This window comes from Chiloscyllium plagiosum, unplaced genomic scaffold (assembly GCF_037043375.1).
Source record: "Chiloscyllium plagiosum isolate Xiang-an unplaced genomic scaffold, Cpla_swu_hap1 HiC_scaffold_41, whole genome shotgun sequence".
Classification (NCBI taxonomy): domain Eukaryota; kingdom Metazoa; phylum Chordata; class Chondrichthyes; order Orectolobiformes; family Hemiscylliidae; genus Chiloscyllium; species Chiloscyllium plagiosum.
The window spans coordinates 31,110,324-31,120,035 of NW_028270179.1; the positions used below are offsets into that span (position 1 = coordinate 31,110,324).

Below are 9,712 nucleotides of genomic sequence, written 5' to 3' on the forward strand. Positions count from 1 at the left end.
GACCTCCCAACTGCGATGCAGGAATTCCAAACTCAGCCCTTCCTATCGTATCTATCTGAAATTGCACTCCCAAGGTTCAATCTATTACTTGTTGTGAAACGTTAGGTGTCCGCATGGCAAGTAAAAACAGACATACACGTACATATTCTCACACAGACATACGTGTACGCTCACACACAAAGCCCACAATGAGGAGAGAGTGGAAACAAGAGAGCAAATTGGAGATGGAGGCGAAGGAAGAGGAGAGAAAACTGGAGAAATCAAAGAATTCAGTGAATACAGAAGGAGAGATATGATATATTTGGTGAGAAGAGGGGATAGAGGAAATTGAGAAATATGATGGAGAACGGGAATGATCGGAAATAGAGAGGAACAGTATCGAGAGTGAGAGGATGAGGAAAAAGAACAGAATTGGATGATGAGAGAAAAGGTCAGAGAGAGAAAGAGAGACAACCGTGAAAAGGGAGGAGAATAGAAAACCTGTTATCTAAGGCAGGCCAAGTGCATCCCAGAATTCTGAGCAACAAAACCACTTAAAAATCACTTTGACTGCTCATGGAAAACAATTTGTTCACGGAGAGCTCACACAAACATCCGAATTGTAGTAAGTGCTCATTTTACTACTGACGGAGTAACTACTGGTGCCAAGGTGATAGTGAGAGATCTGTGACTGCATCACTAGGCGTGGGCCAATCCGTAACGAAAATTAAATTGTGTGGGTAGCTGTTAAATTTTGTCACATGGTGAGCAGAAAGCTTCGCAGCAATGCAGAATGATTCGGATTTCAATCGATGAAAGCAACAAAGTGAACTGTTCTATTCATATGACCACGGTTGAAGTCCAATCCGCAGAGGCCCTGTGGGACAATACATTATAGTAGATTAGATTACGTTACAGATTACATTAGATTAGATTACATTACAATGTGGAAACAGACCCTTCAGCCCAACAAGTCCACACCGACCCAGCGAAGTGCAACCCACCCATACCCCTACATTTACCCCTTACCTAATACTACGGGCAATTTAGCATGGCCAATTTACCTGACCTGCACACCTTTGGACTGTGGGAGGAAACCGGAGCACCCGGAGGAAACCCACGCAGACACTGGGTGAACGTGCAAACTCCACACAGTCAGTCGCCTGAGGCTGGAATTGAACCCAGATCTCTGGCGCTGTGAGACAACAGTGCTTACCACCGCGCCGCCACCCAGAACATAGAACATAGAACTTGGAACAGTACAGCACACAACAGGCCCTTCAGCCCACGATGTTGTGCCGACACATTGATCCTCATGTATGCATCCTCAAATCTCTGTGACCATATGCATGTCCACAGTCTCATAAATCTCCCCAATGACCTTGCTTCCTCAACTGCTGCTGGCAACGCATTCCATGCTCTCATAACTCTCTGTGTAAAGAACTCGCCTCTAACATCCCCTCTATACTTTCCTCCAAACAGCTTAAAACTATGACCCATCGTGTTAGCTATTTCTGCACTGGGAAATAGTCTCTGGCTATAGAACATAGAACATAGAACAATACAGCATAGAACAGGCCCTTCGGCACACGATGTTGTGCCGAACATTTGTCCTAGTTTAAGCACCCATCCATGTACCTATCCAATTACCGCTTAAAGGTCGCCAATGATTGTGACTCTGCCAATCCCAAAGGCAGCGCATTCCATGCCCCCACCACTCTCTTGGTAAAGAACCTACCCCTGACATCCCCTATATCTTCAAACCTTCACCTTAAATTTATTTCCACTGGTAAAACTCTGTTGTACCCGGGGAAAACGTTTCTGACTGTCTACTCTATCTATTCCTCTGATCATCTTATAAACCTCTCTCAAGTCACCACTCATCCTTCACCGTTCCAATCAGAAAACGCCTAGCACTCTCAACCTATCCTCGTACGACATATTCTCCATTCTAGGCAACATCCTGGTAAATCTTCTCTGCACGCTCTCCAATGCTTCCACATCTTTCCGAAAGTGAGGCGACCAGAACCGCACACAGTACTCCAAATGTGGCCGAACCAATGTCTTGTACAGCTGAACCATCACTACACGACTCTTGAATTCAATCCCTCTGCTAATGAACGCTATTTTACCACAGGCCTTCTTCCAAGCTCTATCCACCTGAGTGGCAACTTTCAAAGATAAACAATCGACTCTATCTATGCCTCTCATTATCTTGTATACCTCAATTCTGTCCCCCTCCTCCTCATTTTCTCCAATGATAAAAGTCCGGCTCAGTCAACCTCTCTTCATAAGATAAACCCTCCAGAGCAGGCAGCATTCTGGTAAACCTCCTCTGAACCCTCTCCAAAGCATCCACATCTTTTATATAATAGGGCGACCAGAACTGGACTCAGTATTCCAAGTGCGGTCTAACCAAGGTTTTATACAGCTCACGACCCTTAAACTCAATCCCCCTGTTAATGATTGCCAAAACACCACCTGCTTGCTTAACAACCCTGTCCAGTGGGTGGCCATGTTAAGGAATCTGTGTACCTGCACACCAGGATCCCTCTGTTCCTCCATACTGCCAAGAATCCTATCCTTAATCCTGTACTCAGCTTTCAAAATCGAACTTCCAAAATGCATCACCTTGCATTTATCCAGGTTGAACTCCATCTGCCACCTCTCAGCCCATCTCTGCATCCTTTAATTGTCTCGCTGCAGCCTACAACAGCCTTCTATACTGTCAATGACACCTCCAACCTTTGTGTCGTCTGTAAACTTGCTGACCATTCTTCAATCCCCTCATCCAAGTCATTAATAAAAATTACAAAAAGTAGAGACCCAAGGACAGAGCCTTGTGGAACATCACTCACCACTGACTTCCAGGCAGAATATTTTAGTTCTACTACCACTCGCTGTCTTCTGTTGGCCAACCAATTCTGTATCGAGACAGCTATGTTCCCCTGTATCCCATTCCTCCTGACCTTCTGAATGAGGTTCCACGGGGAACCTTATCAAATGCCTTGCTAAAGTCCATATACACCACATCCACAGGTCGACCCTCTTCAACTTTTCTAGTCATATCCTCAAAGAAATCGATAAGCTTTGTGAGGCATGACTGCCCCTCACAAAGCCGTGTTGACTGTATTTAATCAAGCCATGCTCTTCAGATGGTCATAAATCCTATCCCTCAGAATCGTTTCTAACACCTTGCAGACGACAGACGTGAGACTTACTGGTCTGTAATTATTGGGGATTTCCCTATTTCCTTTCTTGAATGAGGAATTACATTTGCCTCTCTCCAATCCTCAGGTACGACTCCAGTGGAGAGCGAGGATGCAAAGATCTTCGCAAGTGGAGAAGCAATTGCATTTCTCGTTTTCCAAAGCTGGTCTGGGCCTGGCGACTTGTCAGTCTTAATGTTTGATTAATTTTTCAGTACATCAGCTTGCTCTATCTCTATCCATGCCAGCATGCACAACTGCTCTTCAAACGTTTCATTCACTATAAAGTTCGTTTCTTTCGTAAAGACAGAAGCAAAAAACTAATTTAGGGCTCCCCGACCTCCTCGGACTCCGCACACAAGTTCCCTATGCTATCCCTGATCGGCCCTATTCTTTCTTTGACCATTCTCTTATTCCTCACGTAAGTGTAAAATGCCTTTGTGTTCTCCGTAATCCGTTCTGCCAAGCCTTTCTCGTGCCCCCTCCTGGCTCTCCTCAGACCATTTTTAAGCTCATTCCTCACCTGCCTGTACTCCTCTAGAGTTGAGCTTGACCCCAGCTTACTCCACCTTCTGTAAGCTACCTCCTAACTCCTTCCTCCTTCTTTTTGACGCGGCGCTCCACCGCTCTCGTCATCCAAGATTCTTTTATCTTACCCCTTCGTGCCTGTCTCAGAGGGACATATTTATTCATCACTGGCGACAAATGTTCCTTAAACAGTCTCCACATGTCTATAGTGCCTTTATCATGGAATAATTGCTCCCAATCCATGCTTCCTAACTCATGTCTAATCGCTAACTCATAGTTTCCTCTTCCCCAATTAAATATCCTCTCATTTTGCCTAATCCTCTCATTCTCCATAGCAATGTAGAATGTGAGGCAGTTGTGATCACTATCAGCAAAATTCTCTCCTACCACAAGATCTGATACCTGCCCCGGCTCTTTTCCGAGCACCAAGTCTGGAATGGCCTCTCCCCTCGACGGCCTCTCAACGTACCGAGTTAGGAAACCCTCCTCAACACACCTTACTAAAACTGCACCATTCAAATCTTCTGCTCGAAGGAGGTTCCAATCAATATTGGGAAAGTTAAAGAGACCCATTACAACAACCGTATGACGTCCACACGTTTCCAAAATCTGCCGACCTATGCTTTCTTCCATCTCCCTGCTGCTATTCGGGGGCCTGTAGTAAACCCCTGACGAGGTGCCTGCTGCCTTGGTGTTCCTAATTGCCACCCATACTCACTCGGGAGGCAGATCTTCCTCGACAATGGAAGCTTCCGTAGCTGTGATACCCTCTCTGATTAGTAGTGCTACATCCCCTCCTCTTTTCGCCCCTCCCTATTCTTTTTAAATGCTCTAAACCCTTGAACTTCCAGCAACCATTCCTGCCCCTGAGAAACCCATGTCTGTGTTATGGCACAGCATTATAGCACCCGGTACTGATCCATGCTCTAAGTTCGTCACTTTTATTCCTGATATTTCTTGCGTTAAAACAAACACACTTTAACTGATTCCTTGGTTCCTTTCCAGGAAAATCCTTCCCACTAGCTGGTTTACCTCTTGCTATTGCCTCATCTGAATCAACTCTCACCTCCGGTATACAGCTCAGGTTCCCACCCCCCTGCCATAGTTGTATAAAACCTCTCGAACTGTTCCATCAAACCTTCCACCCAGGACATTGGTCCCCTTCCAGTTCAGATGCAAACCGTCCTTCTTGTACAGGTCCCACCTTCCCCAGAAGGCATCCCAATTATCTACATATCTGAAGCCCTCCCTAATACGCCAACTACGCAGCCACGTGTTAGGCTGCGCCCGCTCCCTGTTCCTCGCCTTGTTATCTCGTGGCACTGGTAGCAAATTAGAGAACACTACTCTGTTCGTCTTGCTTTGCAGATTCCATCCTAACATCCTGAAAACACTTTTTATATTCTCAATCCTTTTTCTGGCTCTATCATTAGTGCCACTATGTAACACGATTTCTGGCTGTTCGCTCTCACCTTTTAGAACCTTATACACTCAATCAGAGGCATCCGGATCCTGGCACCAGGGAGGCAACATACCTTCCGGGAATCCCGATCCTGACCACAAAATCGCCTGTCGATTCTCTTAACTATCGAGTCCCCTCCAACGAATACTTTTCTATTCTTCCCCCTTACATTCTTTGCCACAGTGTCAGGCTCAGTGCCAGAGAACTGACTCCTATGACTTTCCTCTAGTAGGTCACCCCCCCAGCAGCATCCAAAACGGTATACTTATTGCTGAGGGGAATGTCCACAGGGGATCTCTGCACTGTCTGTCTGTCCCCTTTCCTCCCACTAACTGTAACCCATCTATAATTGTCCTGAGCCTTGGGACTGACCAACTCCCGGCAACTCCTCTCAATTACGCCCTCAGCCTCCTGAATGATCCGTAGTTCATCCAGCTCCAGCTCAAATTCCCTCACACGGTTTTCAAAGAGCTAGAGTTGGGTGCATTTCCCGCAGTTGTGGCCAGCTGAGACGAGTGCCATGTCTCCCACCTGCCACATTATAGAATCATCTGAAATCTCACATAAAGGGCTCATCCGAGGAGCACAGTGTAAGGTGGGGGAAACAATGCTTTTCATCCTTGCAACCTTGATGCCGCTGGAAATGTTTGTTTCCAACAAAATACATAATATGTTTTCTTTTACCGGATACATCTCTGAGTGAAGAGTCTGCCACAATAATGATTGGCGCGGGGATGTCCATTCAGCCTGTCTAACGTCTACTGACATGTAAGTGAAACATGGTTGAGCAGTGTCGTCGTACCATCAGCAAATCGTAGTCCCAGAATTTGTAAAAAAATCACCCTTTACAGACGGAAAACTATCAATCAGAGTGTTAAGTATTTTCAAAAGATGATTTACACAATCATTTTCAATAGAGTAGCAAAAACGATCTATCCTTAGTCCCCTTGCATCTCCTTCCAACATGTAGCATTTGGGGGATGATTTCCATCAATTCTACACCACGGATACAACTGTGTGTGCGTGTGTGGATGCATGTGAGTGGATGTGCGTTTGTTGGGTTGTACGTGTGAGTGTGGGATGGTGTGGGTTTAATAGGTGTATGACAATGACTGTGTGTTCTGTACGTGTGGAGTGTGCGGGGGTGCGGTGTCTGTGTGTGTGTGTGTGTGGGTGAATGCGTGTCAGTTTGAGTGAGTCTGTGTGGCTATGTGTGTGGGTATGTATGGGTGTTTAGTGTGTACGTGTGTGTAGCGTGTGTGGTGTTGTGGTGCGTGTGGGTGTGTGTCCGTAATTGGCTGTGGATGAGTGGATGTGAATATGGGTGTGTATGTGGTTGTGAGTAGGTGAGTGCGTGGATGTGTGACGGTGTGTGTCATTGGGCGTGGGGGTGTGTGTGAATTTGTATTTGTGTGTTTGTGTGTGAGGGATGTGTGTGGGTGTGCAGTTGTGTGTCTGTAGGTGTGTGTTTGTGAATGTGTGCATGCGCTTGTGGGTGTTTGTGTGTGGGTGGGTGGTTGCGCACGCACTTGCCTGTGTGTGTGCGCATCTGGGTAGGTGGATGTGTCTGTGTGTGTGAATGTGCCTGTGTGTACATTTGAGTGCATGTGCGTTGGTGTGTGTGGGCGTGTGTGTGAGTGTCTGTGCGGTGTGTTTGTCTGTGCATGTGCGTGTGTGTGTGTGTGTTTGTGTCTGTGTGCATGTGGATGTGTTTGAAAATGTGTGAATGTGTGTGTGAGTGTGTGTGCAGTTGTCGATGTTTGAGGGGACATGTGTGTGGGTGTCGGTGTGACCATATGTGGGTGCGTGTGTGAATTTGTGTTTGTGAGTGCGTGTATGTGTTGGTGTGTCTGCGTGTGTGTGAGTGGATATGCGTGTGCATGTGGGTACTGGTGTGTGTTTGTGCGAGTTTGTGTTAGCGTGTGTGTGTGTGTATGTATGGGTGTGTGTGTGTAGATGTGGGTGGATGTGTGAGGGTGTGTCGTTGCATGTGCTCATATCCAATCCTTCCCCACCTTTGAGCATTCAGAATGGATCAATAAGACACAGAGAAAGAGGAAGAGATCGATTGACAGGCACTATCCTCAATATGTATTGCCAGTATGACAGATGGCAGGGTAATAAGGCTGTAGGAGTCTTGAGTACCAAGCTAAGCTGTGTAAAAATGGAATGCTTGGGAGCTGGGAGTGCCATCTCCACGATTCCACTATATCCAGGCCATTGCACTTTCACAGATGGAAGATGGAGCATCTGGGTCATCAGCAGATCCAACATCACCAACTCCTTCGCCCGGCATCAATGAGTGCCCCGGTAGCAGTTAGCTCTGATCTTCAGCTCGTCTCCTCGGCAGGTCTGCTCTCGGCACAGGCCTCTCAACACTTCACATGTGGCTCTAGTATCTGCGAACGAAACCAGCGAGGCCGAGGATTAACCAGGATTCTTCTCAACCCACTCGCACACCACGTCAGAATTACTGATGGTGAAACCTGAACAGCCGGAAGTGGGAGCCAATACGGTCATGGGGATCGCGCACGTAAGACTTTCGTCTCTGCAAACACACACTCATGAAAAGTTTTTGACTCTGCATCTTTTTTCTAGGTTCGGACAGAGTGTGGATGTGAGGCATTTGGAGTCTACCACTACGTCCATAAAATAAACCTCTAAACCTGCTCCACAGCGCGCCTGACAAACCTGTGTCTCCGACTTGCTCTGTTGTAAAGCTCCAACGCGGATATCGAATTCAATGATTGCTATCTATTCACACAGGCTGTGCCTGAACGGTAGGATGTGCCAGCATATGTGGGTGGATGCTAGAGTGTCACAGAGACTTGTGCTGATGCGCTGGAGAAAGAGTTTTTATTTTGTAGTTTTAAAGGCATCAAGGGTGTGCGTTGCAAATGGGAAATTGACGTTGAGTGAGATGATCACCTTTCAGCATATTGAGGTACGGAATCGGCCGACTCCTGCTCTCAGGTGATATGCTTTTGGTTGTGTGTGTTTGTGTGTTTCTCTCTGGCTGTGTGTCTATTTGTTTGTTTCTCTGTTCCACAAAGCCTCAGTGCCAAGCTAGGAAAAGGCAGTATCAGAGAGGGACTGACAGGGAATGGAGGGTGCCTGGGGCCAGCGGGGCTGTGTGAAATCAGCTAAAGACAGCAGTGTACTTTCAATCCGAGAGCCAGACTTTCGATAACCTCCCACCCACATCCCCCCACGCAGTAGCGACTCACCTTGTTCGATGAATTTCCTCTGTGGCTAAAGACCGGCCCGAGACAGAAACAGGTCCAGGAGTTCAAGCAAGGGGAATAGGAATACTCCCTTCATCCTGTGGTCAGCTCCTCTGAGCCTGGAGAGGGCAGAGCGAATATGACACTGTTTACAAACCAACTTCCATGGGAATGGTCTCTCACAGTCCCATGTCAAGTGGCAAGCGAGAGCCGTGGCCTTCCAAACTGGTAACAGAAAGATAGTAGGAACAATCGGACTGTCAATATCGGCAAAGACTCCCAACGTCTCTCTCTGTCTCTCATTTTGTTTCTGTCTTGACCTCATACTGTCAATTATGTTTCTATTTCACTCTCACTATGTCATTCTTATGTCTCTCACTCTCTGTCTTTCTCTCACATTATGATTCCCTGTTTTATTGCTCACTGCCTCTGGCTGTCACTCTCTTTTTCTTTCTTACTGTGCCTGTACCTCTGTCTTGCTGTCTCACACCTTCTCATCTTTCTCACTCTGTCATTCTATCTTGCTCTGTTTGTATGTCCCTGTCTTTCTGACTTTCACTCGCTCATTTCTCTCATAATTTCTCTTTACTCTCATATATTGCTGAATCTTTGTCTTTCACGGTCTCTCTGGCACTCTTGCTGTCACTCCGTTAACATCTATGCTTAATTCTATATGTATTTCTCATTCTCTCATCTCTTTCACTGTTGCTTCTCACAGTTACTCACACTGACTCAATCACTTTCTCTCAACTCAGTCTCACTTACTATGTAACAATATGAGTCGCTCCCTTTCACTTACCGCGTCTCACTCTCTCTGAATTCCTTGTATCTTTAACTTTCCGTGTCTGTCATTCTTCCCGTAGTTTCTTACTCTCTCAAACGTTCTGACTTTTGTCTCTGTCTGTCGTGCTCTTTGTTTCGCTGTCTGGCTCTCTACAATTCTCTTATTCTCTCTCATTCCTCTCTTTGATGTTTACACACACTGTCTCTTGCTCTCGATCTCTCTTGCTGTCTCTGTCTGTCTCTCACTTTTTCACTGTTCCTGTCTGGTTTCTTTTTCGACAGCCTTCACACCGATTTGCACTTCTGATTCTGGATTCTGCTCTCACTGATTTTTTCCAGTAGATTTTCCTATGAAACATTTTCCTTGCTCATACGTCAGGATTATATCCCTTGCTTCGCCTTCATTACTCCGAAGTGCACGTGCACAGTCCACCTGAGCTTGCACATCTTTGAACTGTGTGAGGAAACAGCAGCAACTGGAGGAAACCCATGCTGACACAGGGAGAATCTGCAAGTTCGAATCTGAC

At 46.4% G+C, this 9,712-nt stretch overlaps 1 pseudogene; it reads right to left on the reverse strand.

Annotated features, from left to right (window-relative positions):
- Positions 1–4,796: 4,796 nt before the first annotated feature.
- Positions 4,797–7,371, reverse strand: LOC148138210 (uncharacterized; annotated as a pseudogene).
- Positions 7,372–9,712: the final 2,341 nt, after the last annotated feature.